The 22893-nt window shown below is 46.5% G+C and overlaps 1 protein-coding gene across 2 annotated transcripts in view; it reads left to right on the forward strand.

The window, feature by feature from the left end:
- Positions 1–5186: 5186 nt before the first annotated feature.
- Positions 5187–22893, forward strand: part of IRAG1 (inositol 1,4,5-triphosphate receptor associated 1) — a 116596-nt gene continuing 98889 nt past the window's right edge. Inside the window, exon 1 of one of the 2 annotated variants that reach the window (XM_040258381.1) lies at positions 5187–5270. The gene's annotated coding sequence lies outside the window, so the exon portion shown is untranslated. The remainder of the gene's footprint in view (positions 5271–22893) is intronic. The other variant, XM_040258383.1, reaches the window with a different exon arrangement.

The following is a 22893-nucleotide window of genomic DNA, read 5'->3' on the forward strand; positions in this document are numbered from 1 at the left end:
CTCATATCCCAGGTTCCTCATCTAGGACCTAGGGGTGAGAAGGCCTACATCACATGGGCTTGGTGAAGACTGACTAGACCTTATATGTAAGGTTGCTAACAGAGTGCCCGGCACCATGTTCAGTCAATGACACCTGTCATTGTCCCTTGCATTGACACCTGGATGTCATTCATGCCAATTTGGCCACTTATCTGTTCACTTACTCACCCAGGGCCCCCTAAGTACTGGGCATTTCACAGAGTCGCTACGTATAAAAGGGGCAGGGAGGCCAACACTCCCAGTGAGGTCATCCCAGTCCCTGAGCTGGCAGAGCTCTTGGCAACCTTCTGCTTCTCCTGACTTGGCTTCCCTCAGCCCTAAGATGTGCTTTGGGCCTGGGATTTTTAAACTTCTTCCCTGGCTTTGAGTCAGAGGGCCTGTGGGGAGAGCTTCCCCCAGTCGTGTGCCAGTGCGCCTCCGCTGGCCCACGGCTTTGATGTTGAGGACACGTGATTGTCTCTGATGGGAATGAGTGATGCATGAGCTGGAGATTTGGGTAGAGTGAGGCCAAATCCCTGTGTGGCTCCAGGAACAAGGATAAATATAGCCCGAGTAATTGCTCATGCTCTTTTAAGGATTAAAAGTCAGCTTTCAGGCAAGCTGTGAAGCTCCATGACCAGGACAGCAAAGGACACAGTGCCTTTTTAGAGCAGTGGTCAACACTCTTTGTATACTGCTGGGTCACAGACCTCCAAATACTGTTTCTGTTTAACTAACAGGTCATCTTCTCTGGTCTATACCGCATGAGGGCAGGGATGGCTCTGAAGTGTCCCTACCACATCCCATCAGCCAACTCTAGTCTGGCACACCCAAAAAACATTTTAAATGAATATGTGAGCTGTGAGAAGGCTGTATTTTTAAAATAACTTTTAGAATAAGATCTATAGACATATATACACTACTATGCATAAAATAGATAATTGATGAGAACCCATTGTACAACACAGGGAACTCTACTCAGTGCTCTCTGCTGACCTGAATGGGAAAGAAATCCAAAACACGGGGATATCTGTGGTGGCTCAGATGGTAGAGCGTCCGTCTGCAATGCAGGAGACCTGGGTTCTATCCCTGGGTTGGGAAGATCCCCTGGAAAAGGGAATGGCTACTCACTCCAGTATTCTTTCCTGGAGAAGTCCATGGACAGAGGAGTCTGGCTGGCTACAGTCCACGGGGTTGCAAAGGGTCGAACACGACTGAGCGACGAACACTCTATGTGTGTCTATAGCTGATTACCTTGCTGTACAGCAGAAACTGACATGGCAGTGTAAAGCAATATACTCTAATTTCAAAAAAGAATAAAACCTGTGATCTAGTTAACAATAAGGCACCAGTGCCCACTTCTTGGCTTTCATATAGTTATATATGCTATTACCACTGGGGGAAGCTGGGGGAAGTGTACATGAGACTCTTTGTACTATTTTTGAACTTCCTGCATTTCTGTAATTATTCAAAAATAAAAAGTAAAAAAAACAAAATAACCTTTAGTCAGGCTCATGCCAATACCCTGATACTTGGGGGAGGCAGTGCTGGAGGATGAATTAACTAAATCCCTGTTTCTAGCAATGCTTCTATTTCATTACTATTTTTGAATGTAAACATGTGACTTATTCACATGATTCAAACTTTAAATGTATAAATAAAATATACAGTGTATACTCTTTGCCCAAGCCACTTAGATTTCCTCCCCATAGGCTACTACATGCTAAGTCACTTCAGTTGTGTCCGACTCTTTGAAACTCTATGGTCTGTAGAGCCCACCGGCTTCCTCTGTCCATGGGATTCTCCAAGCAAGAATACTGTAGTGAGTTGCCATGCCCTCTTCCAGGGGATCTTTCTGACCAGGGAATGATCCTGTGTCTCTTATGTCTCCTGCATTGGCAGATGGGTTCTTTACCTCTAGCACCATCTGGCAATTAGTGTTAATGTTATTTGTTTCTTGTGTGAATTTTAGTGAGATTGTGTGTACACACACATATGTACTTGTGAGTATGTATGTGTGAATGTAAATACATTTATATGTGTGTATATATATATCTATACTGTTCTGTTTTCTTACTTTTTCCACTTAACCATGAGATCTTGGAGGCTTTTCTTATCACTACATAAAGTGCTTTCTCACCCTGTGCTGCTGCTATACCCATCATTTTTTATGGCTTCCAGTTGGTGGACACTTATGTTGTTTCCAATCCTTCTGCTTTTATTTTATTTTATTTTTTTTCCTTCTGCTTTTATACCCAAAGCTGCAGTGAATAATCGTGTTCATTTGTCATTTCCCCAAGTGTGGGAATATGTTTGCAAAATAAATTCTTAGGTGTGGAATTGGATCAAAGGATACAAGCCTTGTAATTTTGATCATGCTAAATTGTCTTCTATAGAGCATGCTCATTTCACACACACATCAGTGACGTGCTTTATGAAATGTGTGTTAATGTAGTGATTTTAAATGTTATTTGGTGACCCCTTTGTGAGTCTGGTGAAAGCTATGGGCCTGTGCCCAAGAAAAACAGAAATCACACAGTATTTTGCACACAGTTTCAGTTGGCTCAGAGACCCCTGAAGGCTACCCACAAACCCTAATTTAAGAAACTAGGCTGAAGGGAAGGAAGTATGGTACGAGGGAAGACTTTTAGGGCCAAACCACCTAACTTCACTTCTTCACTCTACAACTTACTAGCTGTGGAACTTCAGACAAGTCTTTTTACCTCTTCAAGTCTTAGTTTCCTTTTCAAAAGAATGGTATAATAGCTCTATTTCATGGGGCACGTAGGAAGGTACATGCTTTAATGCAGAGTATCTAATATAGTGATTGGAATATAGTAGGTGTTCAATATAAGGTTTATATAACACATACAGACACATAGACACACAGACATACACTCACACCTCCTTCCTCACATGCACACAAACCCAAGTTTCTAGTTGTCTTTGCAGTAATTGCTGCTGGATTCACAAAATCAACTTTTGGAGTACCATTCCCTAAAATGGGGTTTTTGGACCAACTGCATAAGTAAGAATCACCCGAGGGCCTTAATTAAAATATAGGTTTCTGGGTCTCACTTTAGATCCAGAAGATTAGAACGTCTAGGAAAGGGGTCCAGAGAGTTTCACACTTGATAGTTCTATTGTACAATGAAGTTGGAGAAACAGCACTAAAGAGTTTGATAATTCATTCTAGTCCCTATACCTGCAGTTCTAGTAGCTATCACCTTGTGGTTTTGCCAGAGAGAGCCTGTTCCCAGTAGATGGATAGGTGTAGATGCCTGAGAGAAAGCATGGCTAGTACCCAGGAGTCTCCTCTGGTTCCATCTACAAAAATAGTTATTTATGGGTTTGACAGACAGCATGTACTATAGTCTCATCAGGAATCTCTTTTGTAACAAGCAAGAAGAGACAGTCCAGGACTGGATGTTCATGGAAGGGGCTGGGATAGAAGCCCAGTGGGCCAGGTTTGGGGGAAAAAGCTTGCCACAGCCAGGAACTGAGGATAAAGACTGTATGCAGCCAGGCAACAGTCACCAGGAGGGCTTGAGGCCACACGTCTTGAGGCACCAACACTTAGAGCTCTCAGCATGACTGGTGAGCACTTTCTGAGGTGGTAAGTGATGGCCCACGACTAGAGTTGCCAGATTTAGCAAATAAAAATACAGGATGAGCCATTAAATTTCATTAAATTAGAATTTCAGATTATATATATATACATACATGCACATATATATGGGGCTTCCCTGGTAGGTCAGCTGGTAAAGAATTAACCTGCAATGCAGGAGATGCCAGTTTGATTCCTGAGTTGGGAAAATCCCCTGGAGAAGGACTAGGCTACCCACTCCAGTATTCTTGGGCTTCCCTGGTGGCTTAGATGGTAAAGAATCCTGCAATGTGGCAGGTCTAGGTTTAATCCCTGGGTTGGGCAGATGCCCTGGAAGAGGGCATGGCAAGAGGCCACTCCAGTATTTTTACCTGGAGAATCCCCATGGACAGAGGAACCTTGTGGGTTACAGTCCACAGGGTCACAAAGAGTCAGACACTACTGAATAATTAAGCACACAGCACAGCATGTGTGTGTGTGTGTGTGTGTGTGTGTGTGTGTAAGCATGTCCTGTGCAATATTTGGGACATACTTATACTAAAATAGATATGTGTTATCTGAAATTCAAGTCTAAGTAGGTGTCCTGCATTCTATCTGGCAGTCCTACTCAGGGTTCCTCTGAGCTGCCTCTAACTGCTGAAAAGGGCTGGAGCCCCCATGTGACTGGCCAGGGCCCACAGCACCATGATCTTTCTCTGGGTGGGGGGCTGCACCCAAGGTGGTGAGGAGCAAGTAAAGGCAAGCTGTGGACTTCAGGAGAGAGCAGCTCTTCCTCACCTGTGTCTGAGCAGGGGCAGGAAACTCGATGGTGTTGATCAGCAAGTCTGAGATGCTAGCACTGTGCTAAGCCTTTCAGTATCATCTCATCAAATCCTCCTGCAACCCTAGGAGTTAGGCATTGTGATCCCAGTTATTCCCACTTTAGAGATGAGGAGACTGAAGCTCCATGAGGTTAAGACCACAGGGCTACTCCGTGGAGGAGCAAGGACTGAAGCCCTGGGGCCAGTGCCAGGTCTGGGATTAGCTGAATCTTCCAGGCCCTTCTCTCTGCTAATCCCGAGGGCTTAAGGTGGGAGCAGCCCCCACCTCCCAATCCCCGGGACAGGAAATGTTCCCAGTCTCGCTGGCGCTGGGCCAGGGTCTTGTCCAGGCTCACATGCTCGCTGGAGACTCCAGGCTGGGAGGCAGATCGGCCGAGTTTTCTTGGTCCCTGCCTGGCCGGGACATGCCCAGCAGCATGAGCTGCCTGTGGGCACTGCCCTCCGCTGTGTGGGTGCCCGTGGGAGGGGCCCAGGGCCAGCCACTGCCTCTCAGGCCCAGCCTGCGCTGAGCCTCGGATGGCCTGGCCAGCTTCCCTGCCGTTTGCCCCCTGAGTCGGGCCAGAGGGGTCCCTGAGGAGCTCTGGGCTAAGTCCCAGCCCCTCTCCGAGGAGGCGGGCAGCGGAGCTCAGCAGCCAGAGGCTTCTCAGCTCCAAGCTCCGGAGCCAGATGTAACGTTGACCTTAAATGGTAAAAGCTCCCCAGAGTGAAGAGAGGCTGGCCGGAGGAGGAAAGGGGAATAACTCAGTTTTAGGTAAGTCGTCGCTATCTCCAAGAATAACCTGCCTCTTCAGCCGGGAGCAAGGGGACTCTTCTCCTCCTTAAAGGTACAGGGTGTGCCGGGACGGGGGCGCCTGACTTTAACTTTCTAGGGGAGCTGGCTTGGTCGAATGGCATTTCAGCTGAGTATTTTTATTGTTGCTGTCATCATTTTAAAATAAGAAGTGAATCTGAGCCCGTCCTAACGTAACTAAATTGTGTCTCTTTTGCTTGCTGTTGGAAAGCATGTACAGGTTAGGGCGAAAACGTGGGTTCTGACTGGGGACCCCCATCCCCAGATTTCCTGTGGACCACTCTGGAGTAATAGAGGGTCCCCAGATTATGTAAGCCCACTGGGCAGGGCTCTTCGCGCACTGCCTGCTGCCCCAGCCCTGCTCTGTGAGCACTTGTGTCTCTCCCTGCCACCGCCACCCCCACCCCCCAACACTCTCGCCTCCTCTCCACTCTGGCCCTTGTGCTGGTCCAGCCCTGTCTGTCTCCCTCCTTGACCTGCCCCTGTGTCTGTCCCTGCACTTTGTATCCTGTGTCCTGGTGGCAGCCCCTGTTTTTACCCCTGTCCCCATCTCTCCTGCCTCCAGCTTTGCCCCCCTGTGACCTTTCTCTGCACCCTCGAGGGGTTGTGTGTGCCTGGCCTGTGCGCTGAGCCTGCACACCTCCAGAAGCTCGGAGTCAGAGCTATTCCTAGAGTGGAAGGCACTCAGGCTGCCTTTTTCCAAAGGAAAGGCCGGTGGAAGCCAGAGGCCAGAGAGGGGCCCAGTTGACTGTTCCCTCCTGTCCAGTAAATGGCTATAAAAGCCTGGAGCTGCTCTGCAGATTGAGTAAACACAGTGTGGGATTGTCAGGGACCCCTGGCCGATGCTCCCATCTCCCAGAGTTCAGCAGCTGCCCTTAAGAGGTGGGTGTTAAGACACCCACTTTTCAGGCTGCTCTTTGAGGGTCTCGGTATGGGGGGGAGTCAAGCAGCCCATGGATCTCGTGCAGGAAAAAGGCAGTTGCTTCCCAGACTGTTAGGCTGGGAGCACTAGGGAGTCGGAGCCTGCCGGGGCTTCTGTTGTCCCCGCCAGGTGGCAGTGACATGCGGGTGACAGGCGGGTGAACTCCCCTCAGCTTCACCCCAAGGCTCTTGGGGAAGGAAACTCAGATTAAGTGGCTTGTCTAGGGTCAGACCACTGAGGAGGAGCAGAGCTGGGAGAACTAGGAGTCAGAGCCGAGTCCGTACGAGTCCAGCCGCAATGCTCAACACAACCGGGAGTATGAGGGTACGCTTCTGCCTTGGGGAGCGTCTTGGGCTTTTTGTCCCTAATGGATGATATTACAATCGTCATCGTCATGTTCATTTTGTCCATGATTCAGTGGTGTTTGTGTGGGTGTGCAAGTCTATAGGTGTGTGTTGAAAGTGGCTGTTTGTATTCACAGCTGATGCACCTTCCTCTGTGCTTGGTAGTAAGCAGGATGTTCTTGCATACCATGTAAGACTGGGAGGTATAATCCTGTACAAATTGCTACACCATGATCAGTGATCCCCATAAACATGTTTTCTAGAAGGAAATAAAAAAGCAAACATGCCATTCTTACTATGCATGGAACACTGCTCTAAGCACTTGCCGTGTAGTAATTCAGACCTCCGCAACCCTACAAAGCACAGGTTACTATTATCCTCAGCATGTAGATGGGACGTTTTAGCCCAGAGAGGAAATGCAGCTGGTGACAGGTGGTGCTGGCCTATGACCCCAGGCAGCCCGTCTCCATAGGCTCTGCTCTAACCACCATGCCCCGTTCATCTCTGGCTGGTGCCGCTTCTGAGCGGGCCGTGGGGAAGCACCGACTCTCTTCCAACACTGAGTGGCAGACTTTCCATACGTGATTTCGTGTGCTCTCGCCAGCAGCGCTAAAGGGGGCGTGTCTTCACCTCAGTTTCATAGGCGGATACTGGAACCGGGGGATGTTCCATGACCTGTCCAAGGCCATCCAGCCACCAAGTGACAACCAGGAGACTTCGTATCCTGGGTGAAGACAGTTAAGGCTGTGGGATCTCTTCTACTTGAAACTAACTCTCAGGTGGACCAGTGGGCTCATAATTTCAGGGTGAGGGGTTGGTTCTGTGAGTCTCTGTGTGAGGAGGCCAGATTCCTTGCCTGGTGGACTGAACCTCACATATGGATTCTCAGCTTCCCAAACAATCCTTGCCTCTGTCCTATTAGTAACAAAGGTGGAGGGATGTGCCCACAGCTTCAGCAGGAGTGGATACTGAGCTCTCTTAGGGCAGAGACCCCGTCTCATTCTGTACAGTGTGTCCTACACTCAGAATAATGCCAAGAGTGTATCAATACAAAGTTCTCAGGAGCGATTTTTTTTCTTATGAAAAAATGGACATAATGTTTATAATGTGGTTTCTGGTTAAACAGGGCCCTGGGTTTATCGCGTATGTATGCCGGATGATCAGATTCTTCTGGTGTATCTTGAGAGAATGCAAGGTGTGTGTGTGGGGTGTCTCAAATTATCCACCCCCTTCTTACTCTGCCACCTCTCCTGGGTAGCTGCATGTAGCTTCTAGATTGCCTCTCAGCCGCCCTCTCTGTGGCTTGGTGGTCAGCAGAGGGACAGTTTGATGAGTGAGGAGGAGCAGAGGCCCAGATGGGTGGGGAGGAGAGATCTAGGAGCCTCCAGACTCTGCTCTTTGAGCTCTTGGAGGCAGGGGGACAGAGATAGAGAACTGAGTTCTCTTGTAGCAAATGTAAAAGGAAGGAGGAGAGAAAATGGATATGAATTGACTTTGTGCCAGGGTCTGTGCTAGAACTGTTATTTCATTTAATCCTGTGGTAGAGATGAGAATGTTGTGGTTGAGAGAGGTGAAGCAACATGCCCAAGGGAACACAGTTGGTGGGTGGTGAGCAAGGACTCCAGCTCAGGCTAGTTTGGTCCAAAGTGGGCACTTGCAGTGCTAGATGCCATCCTGCCTCTAGTTAGTAACCAGGATCTCAGGCAGTTAGAGTGTCACAGTCCAGGTGATGGGAAGGTCAAGGGGATTCCTTTTGCCCCGTGTACCTTGGAGGCCAGACCCTGAGTCCAGGTGACAGCCCAGGGCAGCCTCATGGGATGAGGTGCAGAGGCAACATGAGTCCGTGACCTTGGGCATGCCCTGACTTCTCTGTGAGGGTCTTCCCCATGGAAGAAGGCAAACAGGTGACAGTCAGCCAGCCAGCCAGAAAACCTCTTCGCCCTCTCAGCTAATAAGCCACAGATGTGAAAAAAGGGTTAGTGAAGGCTGGGGTGTAATCTGCTCTGGTTACTTTCTTCCCACCCCAGTGCTTTTTAAATTTATAATTCTTATTCAGATTTTTTCCCTAGTAATAAAAGTAATATGTATTCTTTGCTAAACTTTCTTGGAAAGTATAAGTAAGAAATTCAGAAACAAATATAAATAAGAGAAAGATCTCTGTGGAATTGCATCATTCAGAGATAAGTACTGAGTTTTTCTTTTTGCCCAGGCTGCACAGCATGGGGGATCTTAGTTCTCTGACCAGGGATCGAACTTGTGCCCCCTGCATTGGAAGAGTGGAGTTTTAAGCACTGGACCGTCAGGGAAGTCCTCAAAACTGTTGTTAATATGGTGTGTCTCTTCCTTTACATTTCTGTATATTTTATAAAACTAGGGTCTTACCATATGGGTTTTATAGTCTGCTTAAAAACAAAATTGTTTTAAAGGAACTCCCTGGTGGTCCAGTGTTTCGGACTCAGTGCTTTCACTGCAGTGGCCCAGGTTCAGTCTCTTGCCAGGGAACTAAGATCCTGCAAACCACAAGGCACAGCAAAAAAAAAAAAATTTTTAAGACTATTTTTTAAGAGCAGTTTTAGGGTCACAGCAAAGTTGAGAGGAAGGTCTGCACAGAAATTTCCCAGTTCCTCCCCACCCCCACACACCATAGCCTCTGCCAGGTAACAGCTCTACCAGGGTAATACATTTGTTACAACTGATGAACCTGCATTGACAATCATAGTCACCCAAAGTCCATGGTTTATCTTAGGGGTCACTCTTGGTGTTGTACATTCTGTGGGTTTGGAAAAATTATATAATGACATGTATGCACCATGATAGTATTATACAGAGTATTTTCACTTGCCTAAAAATCCTCTGTGCTCCATGTATTCATCCTTCTCCAATAACCCCAACCTCTAGCAATCACAGATCTTTATTACTGTCTCCGTAATTTCACCTTTTCCAGAATGCCATACAGTTGCAATCACACACTATGTATCCTTTCCAGACTGGCTTCTTTCACACAGTAATAAGCATTTGAGATTCTTCTATGTCTTTTCATGGCTTGATAGCTCATTTCTTTTTAGCGCTGAACTGAACTGAACATTCTGTTACCTAGATGCACCACAATTTATCCATTCTCCTACTGAAGGATATCTTTGGCTTTTTTTCCCCCCAATTTTTAAAAAACTGAAGTATCAGTGATGTGCAATATTATATGTTACAGCTTTCAACATTCAGTTCAGTTCAGTCACTCAGTCACGTCTGACTCTTTGCGACCCCATAGATTGCAGCACGCCGGGCCTCCCTGTCCATCACCAACTCCCGGAGTTTACTCAAACTCGTATCTGTTGAGTCAGTGATGCCATCCAACGATTTCATTCTCTGTTGTCCCCTTCTCTTCTCACCTTCAATCTTTCCCAGCATCAGAGTCTTTTCAAATGAGTTAGTTCTTAGCATCAGGTGGCCAAAGTATTAGAGTTTCAGCTCCAGCATCAGTTCTTGCTGATTCACAATTTTTAAAGGTTATACTCCTTATATAGTTTCAAAATGTTGGCTGTGTTCCCTATGTTGTACATTATATCCTCATAGATCATTTATTTTATGCATAACACTTTGTAAATTTTAATCCCTTACTCTTATCCTACCCCTCCTGCTTCCCTTTCCCCACTGGTAACCACTGGAGTTATTTGTGAATCTCTTTCTTTTTTTGTTATATTCACTAGTTTGTTTTTTAGATTCCACATAAGTGATATCATAAGGTATTTGTCTTTCTTTATCTGACATTTCACTAAGCATAATACCCTCCAAGTCTGTCCACGTTATTGCAAATGGCAAGATTTCATTCTTTTTTTTTTTTTTTAATGTCTGAGTAGTAGTCTTTTTTTTTACCAAACATTCTATCTTGGTTATTTTCTCATGTCATGAAAGATACTTCAAAACCTGATTTTTCGGGGGTTGTATGCGACCGAGTAATTCTGCTGTGCAACAGTTAAATCATCGTTCCTCCCACTGGGCATTTACAAGTGTGGTTTTTCTTTCTTTCTTTTTCTTTTCTTTCTTTCTTTTTCTTTCTCAGGGGCACACACATGACGGCTTTTCCATCCATGTGTGGCGTTTGGGAACTCCGTGCTCCCAGGTGGGCTTATGCAGTGTGGCTCTAGGGTGTGGGTTTTTTGCTGCAAGATGCTAGTGAGTGCAATATTGACTCAGCTCTAAACACATGGATTCACGTCAGAATTGCCTTTTATGTTCTTTCCCGTCTATGTGCGGCAGCCCAGGAGCGCGGGTGTGCAGGACTTGCAGTACTAAAACCAGACGTCCCAGGCAAATCGGGGCAAGTTGTTCCCCCGGGTTTGTGCCTAGTGTGCCTTCAACGTCTTTCCAACGCTTTCCTGTCTCTCTTCTTGACAAAAATGAGAGCAAGTCTTGGACTTGGAGACTTCGTCAGGAATAGTTAGAATTTAATAACTGTTTTCATTAAGTTTATTTTTACAACTAAGTCCTCTATTTGTGTTACGAATGGTACTGACTTTTCCACGGATGGTAGGGATATACAGTTCCTTTTAAAATAAGTGTGACGACAGGGGAGGCTAACACATCGGGCACTTCTCGTGTGCTTAGCGATATTCTATTGTTTTCCCTGCAGGACCTCATTTCATCCTCACAGCAGCCCTCTGAAGTAGTTACAACTGTTCGTTCTATTGTACAGATGAGGAAACTGAGGGCCAGAGAGGGTAAAGAACTTGGCCAACAACACAGAGCTGGCAAATAGCCCAGCCAAGAGAGCAATCCTGGCACCTTGCTCATCAAATGAAAAAAATTAAATCACTAAATATATAGGAGAGAACATGTGAGGGTGGGGTGTAGATGACTCAGGTTTAGGAAACACAGGTTCTGTGAGCAGGCGTATCAGTGAGTATAAGATGGGGCAGAGGGAACTAAGTGAAAATTAGGAGCCAACGGGCCCAGAAGAGGTTGGAAGGGATGGGGCCATCCAGTGATGGCAGCAGGGGTGCAGGGCTGGGACACGGTGCAGAGGGCATGGTGGTCACTCCGGGAAGAGACACACAGAGGCTACCAGAGGCTACCTACAAGTTAACTGGAGCATGTTTCCAGATAGCCCAAGGTTCCTGGTTCATCAGAAGAGAAAGAAAGCCCGAAGACACCCTTGATATTGCTCATACAGATGTGGTCAAAAGAGCGCCGGCTCTGAGTCGGGAGGAGGGCTCAGCTTTGACCCGCTCTTCTCTCACAATCACAGTGGAAGCTGGTGGCTGGAGCTGGAATTAGCACCTTGCCTGGTGGAGAGCACAGGCCCTCCACCACTGACCAGCTCTGCACCTTGAGCCACAGCTAACCTCTCCGAGTCTCAGTTCCCTCTCCTGATGGTGTCCGCTTCGTGGGGTTAAATCCCTCAGCTTGGTGTCTGCTCTCAGCGACCCCCTCCCATCCCACCCTTCTGGGTCAGGTCTTAGTTGTGGCATGTGGGATTTTTCGTTGTGGCATTCATGCTCAGTAGTTAGTTCTCAGATCTTAGTTTCCCTACCAGGGATTGAACTCTCATCCTTTGCATTGGAAGGTGAATTCTTAACCACTGGACCGCCAGGGAACTCCCAGTATGTGGCAGTCTCTATCAGGTCTCATAACCTTGTCCGTGAGCAAGACCTTATCTTCTGTTTAGTAGGAAAATACAAGTCTAGAACCATGAGCTTTCTATTAGCAGGAAATGCCATGTCCTATGTCATGAGTCCTGAGTCATTCTCTCTGACCCACCGAGGTTTATGCCCGAAAAGTTCCTAGACATGGCCCAGGCCACGCAATCTGCTACAGAGGCAGCATGGAGTATGGTTGGGACCTCAGGTGTTCAAATCAAATGACCTGAATTCAAATCCCTACTCTGCAACTTACCATGTGACTCTGGGGGAAAGAATCTAACTACTTTTCTTACCTGTAAGATGAGGATGAAGATGATAATAATTTAACTTGCTCAAAGAGGTTTTATGAAAATGAAATGGACTGCTGTATCCATAGTACTTATATGTGTATAAGTACTTAGTAAATAGTAACTGTTATTTCAGCTTAGATTAACATCAAGCACAGGGGACACCTAGAGCTTTGTGGCTCTAGGTGGTCAGGTTTCACTAAGGGCTGTCTTATCATGATATTTTCCACTTGTTTGGGGTTTGGATCCCTGGTAGAAAGACTGTGATGCCCTTCTGGACTTCTTACCTTAAACATCTTTCCTGTTTCCCAGTTGAGATCCAACTTGTCCCTGATGGAAAGTGATGATGATGAAGCTGAATATTGTCAGGAGGAATCTAGACTGGATGCCAAGAGGACTCCCTAAGGAACATGATCTTGGGGATATTCCAGGGTCCTGGACCTATCCCTAAGCCTGGTCTGTGGCCTGGAATTAATTATGTCTATGGAGACTGACTCGTGGTAATCAAACTCACAAGAGAGTGAAGCATGTAATTCTGAATGTCTGTGCGCTAATGTATGGGAAAGGATTACCCTTCCAGTGACCAAAATGCCTGGGAGACGGAGATTTAGCTCAGAAGGTGGAAAGTTCTAAGGAGTATTTCACGTGAGCCATAAAATGGCCTGATAGCCATCTCTGCTTATAACAAAGAGACTCCCCCAGAGCACAGGATGGGTCTGTCCCCGGGGAACTTTAGATAAGCATTTCTCTTTGGAATTCCCTTTGTCTTCTGTAGAAAGATGGGATTTGTTGGAACATAGTTCAGAGAATCAAGGAAGGAGGAGACTTCCCCAGGAACGCAGCCCCCGGCAGTGGAAGGGGCCTGGCAGCAGGAACTTGCCAGTGTTTCCTTTAGAGCAGAGGTCTTCTCTACAGCGGAGGGTTTTGATGGCCCATCTCATCAATTAAAATATTTTTGGAATGCATCTCTAACTTATGTGTGTGTCTTTGTCTTCAGCTGTGCTCATGAGCTACTGCATTCGTGTTGTGCTTGTGCGCACTCAGGTCCGAGTCTTTTGCGACCCCATGGACTGTCGCCCTCCGGACTCTCCTGTTCGTGTCAATTTCTAGGCAAGAATACTGGAGTGGGTTGCCATTTCCTACTCCAGGGGATCTTTCCAACCCAGGGATCAAACCTGCATCTCTTGTGTCTCCTGCACTGTGTCTCCACTGGCAGTTGGATTCTTTACCACTGGCGATATGCAAGTTATTTTATAAAACTAGTAAAAATAGAAATTTTTAAGAGATAAGAAAGAGAACACACTATTTAAAAATCTTGCTTTGTGTTTTTACCAGTGCCAGCAACTTTTTTTTGTTTTGTTTTCTTAAGAGTATTCTTTAGTAAGAGAAATGTGATTACTTATGCCTCATTATGTTTTAAGATCTCAGCACTTTGGATAACCCATGGCTTTGATAACTGTCATGGCTACATGAGACATGTACCAGTCTCCCGGCGAGGAACCAGGTTTAACTGAGTTGGCTCAAGAGAGTTAACAAAAGAAAGAACCATTTATAGAGGTTTAGAAACCACGAGGGATGGTGCCCAGGTACTCCCTCAAACTAGCAACAGCAGGGAGCCATTACCAGTTCTAGCCAGGAGGGGCGAGAGGAGAAAATAGTGTGATTGGAAGCCAGTGACACCCGGAGCCATGGAGGTGGGACCATCCAGCTTGAGCTGTTATTAAGGAGGGTCACAGCCACTGCCAGAGATGTAACACTGAAGCAAGAAGGGTGCAGGGGAGGAAATGCCCAACCTCTCCCCCTACCCCCTACCTCCCACTGGTGCGTTGGCCAAACTCAGCAAGCATGGAAGCCTGCATCCAGTCTTATAGGTGTCATCCATGAGCCCAGAGCAGAGAGGGTGAATCCTGGGGCAGGGCAAGGAGAGAGACAGCAGGCGAAGGATAGCCAGCTCAGACAGCTGACGTAGAAGAAAATTGTCCTTACTTACAGAATTGTAAGTGAACTTCTTTAGTTTGATCCACCAGTTTGTAGAAACTTTTGAGAGTTGCTTGTGGTATTATTAGCAGTTATAGTATACTTACTCCACATATTTGCAGGAGACATTTAAGCCACTTGTCCATTTTATGATGATTGGTTTTCTTAAAACTAGATATGTTTCACAAATCCACTTGATCACATATAAACTGTGTCATATGTCACTGAAAGCAAATGAATACGTGAGGGTGTGACGTCAGTCCCTTAGCATTGTAGAATTTCCCGTGTTCCCTCAGGACATCTCACAAACTGGATGTGACAGTGACCTTTCAATGTGTGACTGAATGAAGGCATCATTGCCAGTCTGCTTATTTAATATTAAAGAAACGAAATAAGTAATAGTTCCCGATTGTCTTCCCATGTTCCACAGATCATCTTGGATATTCCCTGGGTATGCACTCCCCACCTGGAAGACCACCACACTAGGGCTCAACTCCTATCTTAACCAGGTTCCATGGCTCCTCATCTCTGTCCGAGGTCTCAGGGGAGAGACCCTGATAGGCCCAGTTTGGTTGGGTCAATATCAATCAGCCACAATCAGGTGACAGGATTGTGGGATATACTGCGGCCATAAGGAGCCATTCCTCAGTTATGTAAGGGATCCTCTTAGAGAAGGGGAAATCGCTGAGAGCAAAGTTCTCTCCAAAAGGTGTCGTCACACGCTTATAATTGTCTTTCTGTCCTGCCCTCTGGAGATCCTGGTCAAGCCTCCCGTCTCTTCAGCCACATTTACAGACAATTTCTTGGGTTACTTCCACAGATGACTAATCATATCCATTGCATGTGGTTTTTCACATGGTTGTACATCAGAGGGCAGCCTTGTTTCCTTTGCAGTTGTCCCCACGTACAGCCAACATTTCCAACAATGCTGGGGTTCACAGGGCCTTATGCTGGCTGGGGAAGACTGTTTCTCTGGTCAGTTGGGTTCAGCAGACAAAGATGGACATGGTGATGACTTCAAGGATCTGGTACATTAGACCCAGAAACACTTGCAAGTTGTCCCTCTGTCATGAGTCCTATAGTTTGTAAACCACAGAAGTTGTGCCCACATGTGAACAAAGAAAGCCTGACTTTTCAGCATTCTGGGTGGGGAGGTTCCACTTGCTGAAATCCCCAGGAGCTTATTTCCCTTGACAAGAGCAAGAGAATAATGATGTACTTATGATCATTACTATCACAACTATCCTTGACTGAGCACCAGCCACATAGTGTGTTAAATGCTTTACACATATTATAACATTTTTACACCTTGTGAGAGAGGTAATAATAATATCTCTATTTTACTGCTGAGAAATCGAGGCTTTGAGTTTTGCTAGTTCACTCGGGTTTACACAGTGGAAAGTGGTAAGGTCAAGGTTAGATTGCCCTTGCTGCAAAACACATACAGCCCATCAACAGATAGAAGCTCACACTTGGAACTATCAGGCTGGAGGACATAGAGGCTGGGCCAGTAAGACTCTTCAAAAGGTTAGATCATTATGATTTTATTGAGATGTATTAAGGGAAGCTAGAGCCATGGCAGGTTTATGGTGGTTTTCAGTAGACAGTGAGTGAGTGAAAGCATGAATCTTCCTAGGTTTGAAAACAGTAAAAGTTTGAAGGCAGTATTCCAATATCCATCCCTGGTGCTGAAATGAAGACTGCACATATAAGCAATGGTCCCAGGTGCTAGGCATGGCTCTGCTTCTAACTCATTTTGTGCCCTTGAACAGATGACATCTCCCTTCTGAGACCTTAGTTTCCTCATCCATGAACAGTACACCGACCAAGGCCCAGTGGTTCACCCCAGTAGTTACATGATTGAGGCCAAGCAAGAGCAATAATTGTGTCAGATGCATCTGTGACAAAGGAGGATCGCAGGTGTGTTAGAGTCAGCTATTATTGTCCAATCTCTTAAAGTAAACGCAGTGCTTTTGGGGACAGTCAGAACTGGCATCAGGTCCAAATGGATGGCTGTGTGTTTAAGGAAACATTTACGGCTGAAGGGAATGCTTATTCATTCTCTTTCTTGTTACAAGGCGTTTGACTCCTGCTTTGAACCTTTGCTGCTTAGATTAGAGATGATGGTCTTGTGTTCGTCACTAACAAAAAATGCCTCTGGAGCCTGGTCCTTCTTCCCTTTCACTACAGGGCCAGCTGCTCCAAGCCCCCCAGCTATGGGAGCACATGGGTGTGTCCTATGCCATGGGGAGCAGGGACAAAAAGACTGGAAGTCTCTTGGAAGACTTTGGGACACTAGAATTTGAGGGCCGCCAGGAGGCCTTGGGTACCCCTCAGAGCTCCCTAAGTGGAGATCTTGAGAACCTGAGGACACTCAGAAAAATGGTTCAAACAACTAACTGCATCTTGGTGACTAAGTCTAATGCATATTGGGATGCCCACCTCCATCTTGTGCAAGAAGTTCTAGAAGAGACCATCCTAAAAGGAATCAACATTAAGTGAGTATGAATGGCAAGAATTTCTGGATGAGCTTGGCTGCCAAAGCCATTCTCTGTTGCCTAGTAACATGTTCTTATACTGTATCTCATAGGATCCTCCCTGCTGAGAGGACCACAGAGCCATTTTATCTGTGTCACCTTTCATGACTGCTCAAGATTTCACAATTTTATGTACTATAGAGGGGTTTCACTGATGGCTCATCAAGTAAAGAATCCACCTGCAATGGACTGAAGCCTGCCAGGCTTCTCTGTCCTTCCCTCGGTCAGGAAGATTCCCTGGAGGAGGAAATGGCAACCCACTCCAATACTGTTGCCTGGGAAATCCCATGGACAGAGGAGCCTGGCAGGCGACAGTCCATGGGGTTACTAAGAGTCAAATATGCACACTCATATACACTATAGATGGCATAGCCCCTCCCACTGCCCCCCTGTCCTGTGTAGGATTTTGGTGGGGTCTAGGCATTTTTGCCTTAGTGAGGCCCTTCTTTTTTTAAAAAAAACCAACTACTTATTTACTTTTACTTTTTTGCTGTACCTTGAGGCATCGTATTTCCTTGACCAGGAATCAAACTCATGCCGCACTGCAGTGGAAGCACGGAGCCTTAACCACTGGATGGCCGAGGAAGTCCCCGTGAGCCCCTTCTTGCTTACAAAATCTATGTCTCTGTTGGTGTAAAGATAAATATGTTAAATGTTATGTATTAAAACATTTTCTTTGACCTAAAAACTTTTTTTTTTCTGATTTTTAAAAGTGATTAAAACATTTTCAAGGGCCCTAGGCTCTGTTCCTACCATATGTAATAGATGAGTCAGCCCTGCCCCCTCACCTTCCTGTTCAGAACATAGTCTAGTGACCTGGGAGCTTGTTAGAAATGCAGGCTCTTGAGTGCTGCCGCAGAATTACTGAATCAGAATCTGCAGCTTAGTGAGACCCCTGGGTCATTTGTGTGTATATTGTAGTCTGAGGCATGCTGTCTGCCACACTGTCCCATGGTACCGCTGGTATATCAGAATCACAGGTCACACTGTTCCCCCAAATTACAGCGAGAAGTTTAGTCCCAGAAAGCCCACATGGAAGGTGCATCTAGCGCTAAATGGCTGTGTAAATGCCAGGAATTCCTGGACGGCCCTGTGTGCAAACACTGTGCTCCTCTCTCAACCAGCTGTCGCTGTTCAGTCACTCTGTCCTGTCCAACACTCTGCTAATGGACTGAAGCATGCCAGGCTTCTCTGTCCTTCACCATCTCCCAGGGCTTGCTCAAACTCATGTCCATTGAGTAGGTGAGGGCCCCTCTTTTCCCCTCCCCACTCACACACTCTCAGTGGAGAAGGCAGACCCAGGAGGAGGGGGTGCATCTGCTTCTGAGTTGGTTCTGCCAGCTCTTCTATGAAGCTCCTGGCCTCCAGAGCCATCTTGACAGGGGCAGAGGTAGGAGGCCCTGCCTTTGGCACCTCAACTCAGAGGTGACACCTGGTCTCTTGGGCAGAGATAGTTATACAGCCCCAGTAAACTGCAAGGGAAGCTGGGAAATGCAGAGGGGCATGGACGTATGCAGAGAGTATGGGCCATCTCTGCTCCAGGTGAAGTCAGTGAGACAAGCGACAGCTACTGCAGAGCCTGAGGCCTCCCAGAGGCAAGAATTTGATAAACTGGGATGTAGACCTCTAGAGACTCAGACTTGCAGAGAAGACTTTTAAAGGCTGAGAGAATTAACACATGCTCTCCCTCAAGGTCTTGCTTCTCCAATAAGAGGGAGGAGAGCATCAGCCGAGCAACAGAAAAAGGTTTTGGCAGCCAAAGTCATCCAGGAATTCTTGGTATTCACATACCCACTTAATGCTGGCCATATATTCCGTAGAGACTTGTCTCTTCTAGAACTTCTTGCTAGTGGAGGTGGGTATCTCAACTTGTGTTATACTTCGTCCCCAAGGTGTACATGCAACACCACTAAGACTTTAGGTCTGTTGCAGCAGTTACTGTGAATTCTCCTATTTTAGTATCTAAGTCCACTTGTCATATTCCCCGTCTCCTGCTTCCCCCAAAGGGGAAGACACACACCACCTGTCACCGGTGCTGTCCTCTGCGGCCTGGCTATCCAGCCTCTGCCTGCTGTAACCCCACCCACTCTGTGCCTTACCCTTGGTTTAGAGGCTTGTTATGTTCCATGTTGGGAAGGAAACTCAAGATCCCACTGGAAAAATAAATAAGTAGTGTGCAGAATCTTGGTCTTCTCACTCTTACGTGCCTGTCTGTGAGTGAGAAAAATATCATGTAGAAATAAAAGTTTTCACAGCCATCAAGGATAGGAAGGGTTATTCCCAGGGAGCTGTCTTTTAATTGGCTTTCCATCATCTTCACTGAGAGGCTTTATAAAACAAAAGGAAAAGGCTACTGTTGGCCTGGGGGCAGGGAGACTCTGACTTGCAGGGCTCAAGAAGGATTGAAAATGCCACCTGGCATCTAGTGAGTGCTGACTATGTGTTGAACATCGTTCTAAGAAGATTACATGTAGAATATAATTTACATTGTTATCATCATCCATGTTTTGCAAATGCAGAAATTGAAGTACAGATAGATGAAGTAACATGCTTGAGGTTCATGCAGCTAATACACAGCAGAGCTGGGATGTGATCCCAGACAGCCTGGCTCCAGAGCCCACGGGCACAGCCATCATGCTCCCTCAGCTCTGGATACCCACTAATTAGAGGGCTCAGGGGCATCTCTGATCAGGGCTTTGAGGAAGACACATAGAGCCACTTCTTGAAAAAGGAGATATTCTGTTTGACATCTAATAATCAAATAAATTTAAGGCTATCTAAATATCCTTTCTTAATCATGTTTTTACGGAGAAGGCAATGGCACCCCACTCCAGTACTCTTGCCTGGAAAATCCCATGGGCGGAGGAGCCTGGTAGGCTGCAGTCCATGGGGTCTCGGAGAGTCAGACCCGACTGAGCGACTTCCCTTTCACTGGAGAAGGAAATGGCAACCCACTCCAGTGTTCTTGCCTGGAGAATCCCAGGGACGGGGGAGCCTGGTAGGCTACCGTCTATGGGGTCACACAGAGTTGGGCACGACTGAAGTGACTTAGCAGCAGCAGCAGCAGCAGCAATAGTGTTTTTAAAGTTTTCCTCCTTTTATTTTACTTATTATTTTATTTTTAAACATTTTTAATTGGAGGATTATTGCTTTACAATGTTGTGCTTGTTTCTGCCACAGTTCAACATAAATCTGTCATAGGCATACAGGTCTCCTCCTTCTTGAACCTCCCTCCCACCCACCACCCCTTCCCACTCCTGGCACCCCTCTAGGTAGTCACAGAACACCTGGTTGAGCCCCCGGCATCATGCAGCAAATCCCCACCGGCTGTCCCTATCCATTTTATACACGGTAATGCATATGTACCTGCGCTACTCTCTCAGCTCGCCCCACTCTCTCCTACCCCTGCTGTGTCCACTGTTCTCCATGTCTGGGTCTGTTTATTTGTCTATTTATCTAAATCTTTGGGCCACACTGCAAGTTATGTGGGATCTTCATTCCAGGAAGAGGGATCGAACCGACATCCTCTGCATTGGCAGTGCAAAGTCTTAACCACTGGACTGCCAGGCAAGTCCCAGGGCTATTTTGCCTCTTAAGGGCTGAGAAGGCCTACAGGACAGAAACCTGCCTCATAGTGATAGCCCCAAGTGTATCAAAATGTGGAACCTTTATTTTCAGATCTCCTGGTATCACCCCAGAGCACCAGGGTTCCAGAGGACATAACTTGGGCAAAGCTGGCTCAGGACACATGTGATTGAATTGTGGTGAGGCAGATCCCACGGCCACTTTCAGGACTGCCAGGGCAGGGTCAGTCCCACTCCCAAAGCCTCTCCCTGGGAGGCAGATGACGGCCAGGATGTGGGACAGCGTGGGCTCTGCTGGTGTCCACCTGCCCAGCCACCCTCAGCTCTGCTGCTCTGGAGGAATCACCACAGGGCACTGAGTCTCAGCTTCCTCACCCGCTGAGTGACATCCTCCTTCAGGCGCAGCTGGGGGACAGTGTGAGCCAATAGACCTGAAGCATCGGGGGCACGGTATGCTCTGATGAATGTGAGTGTTGGCATTGCCGTCTGTCGTCTATTTTGCTTTACAGTCTTCTGTGTGGTTCCGCGGGGAAATAGGATACTAGGGTTGGAGGCTTCCAAGCATGGCTGTGCCTCTTCTCTGCTCCAAAGAGATCACGGGACTCCTCAGTCCAAGAGAGAGTTTCCTCCTGAGAAGGGGAAGAGGATGCTCTTGGGTTGAACTTGAGTTGGATAAAAGAATGGGGAGGAAATGTCAGATTGAGCTGAGGGACACCCCCACACTTAGCTTCAGCTCAACATCAAAAGGGAGTATTAACCCAGGACTGCAGCAGGTCCCAGAAGATCCAGAAAAGGAAAAAGTTGATCTTCTTGCTACAGGCAGAATCTGCCCCAGGGAAAAAGTTTTGATTATAAATGAGGTGCCAACTGGCAGAGTGTGTGAAGTCTGTGCCAGCACTGACCAGTCACCTAGCAAGGGGCATCTTTAACAGTAATGGATCTGAGAATACATTTCAGATATTCAGAACACGTTATTTCAAAAAAGACCTTGGACAGAGAGGGACACTGTGGTTGTATGGAAAGGGCTTGGCGCTGGGCATCAGTCTTAGCTGGTCCCCTATGGTTGTGAACCTTGTTAAGTCACATCCCTCCACTGAAACTCAGCCTCTTCATCTGAAAAACAGACATCATTGTATCTACCCTGCAGCATTTCGGTGATGCACAAATGAGACAAGTGGACCTGAACAGCTTAGACAATAGAAAACTCAAAACAGCAAAAGGTTAATATTAAAAACTGGGAACACCCTGATTGCTGTCAGGAGACAGTCATAAAGACGAAATGGCTTACTTTTAAAAAGCTGACGGACTCTCCCGAAGTAAAGTCAGTTAAGCAGACTCAGGATATTGGTAAAATTAAAGATGACAAGTGTGACAGGCTTCCCAGTAGATGTAGAATTACCATGTGACCCAGCAATTTCACTCTGAGGTATATACCCCAAACTTGAAAACAGGTGTTCAAACAAAAACTTGTACAGTATTTTTCACCTTTGAATTATTTTTTTTTTAATTTTTTATTTTTATTTTTTTTAATTTATTTTTTTTACTTTACAATTCTGTATTGGTTTTGGCATACATTGACATGAATCCACCACGAGTGTACATGCGTTCCCAAACATGAACCCCCCTCCCACCCCTCTCCCCACAACATCTCTCTGGGTCATCCCCACGTACCAGCCCCAAGCGTGCCATATCCTGCATCGGACATAGACTGGCAATTCGATTCTTACATGATATTATACACGTTACAGTAATGTTTATAGTAGCACTGTTCACAATAGCCAAAATGTGGAAACAACCTAATATCCATCAACTGATGAACAGATAAACAAAATGTGATATAACCGTGTGGTGAAGTATCATTTGGTCATTAGAAGAATGAAGTACTAACATATGCTACAGCCTGGATGAATCTTGAAAACACGATGCTAAGTGAAAGAAGCCAGACACAAAGACCACATACTGTATGAGTCCGTTTACATGAGATGCCCAGAACAGGCAAATCCATACAGACAGAAAGCAGACTAGTGGTTGACAGGCCTGGTGGGAGGAGCGGAGGAATGGGAGGGGACTGCCTAGCAGGTATGAGGTTTCCATTCGGGTGCTGAAAAGTTCTGGAACCGGATCATGGTGATAGGTGCCCAGCATTGTGACGGCACTTAATGCCACCAAACTGCATACTTTTAAATGGTTTAAATTTACAATTTATTTTATGTGCATTTTACCACAATTAAAAAAAGTTTCCTGGTAAAGAGGAAATGTGACCCCAAGGCTACATCCCCTTCTCCTAGAGAGTGGTTGAGAGGAGGGGCGGGGGCCTCAGAGCTTGTCAGCTAGAAGCTGAGGTCTGTGTCAAAAAGTTTACCAAGAGCA

This window comes from Oryx dammah, unplaced genomic scaffold (genome assembly GCF_014754425.2).
Source record: "Oryx dammah isolate SB20612 unplaced genomic scaffold, SCBI_Odam_1.1 HiC_scaffold_17, whole genome shotgun sequence".
In the NCBI taxonomy this organism is placed as follows: domain Eukaryota; kingdom Metazoa; phylum Chordata; class Mammalia; order Artiodactyla; family Bovidae; genus Oryx; species Oryx dammah.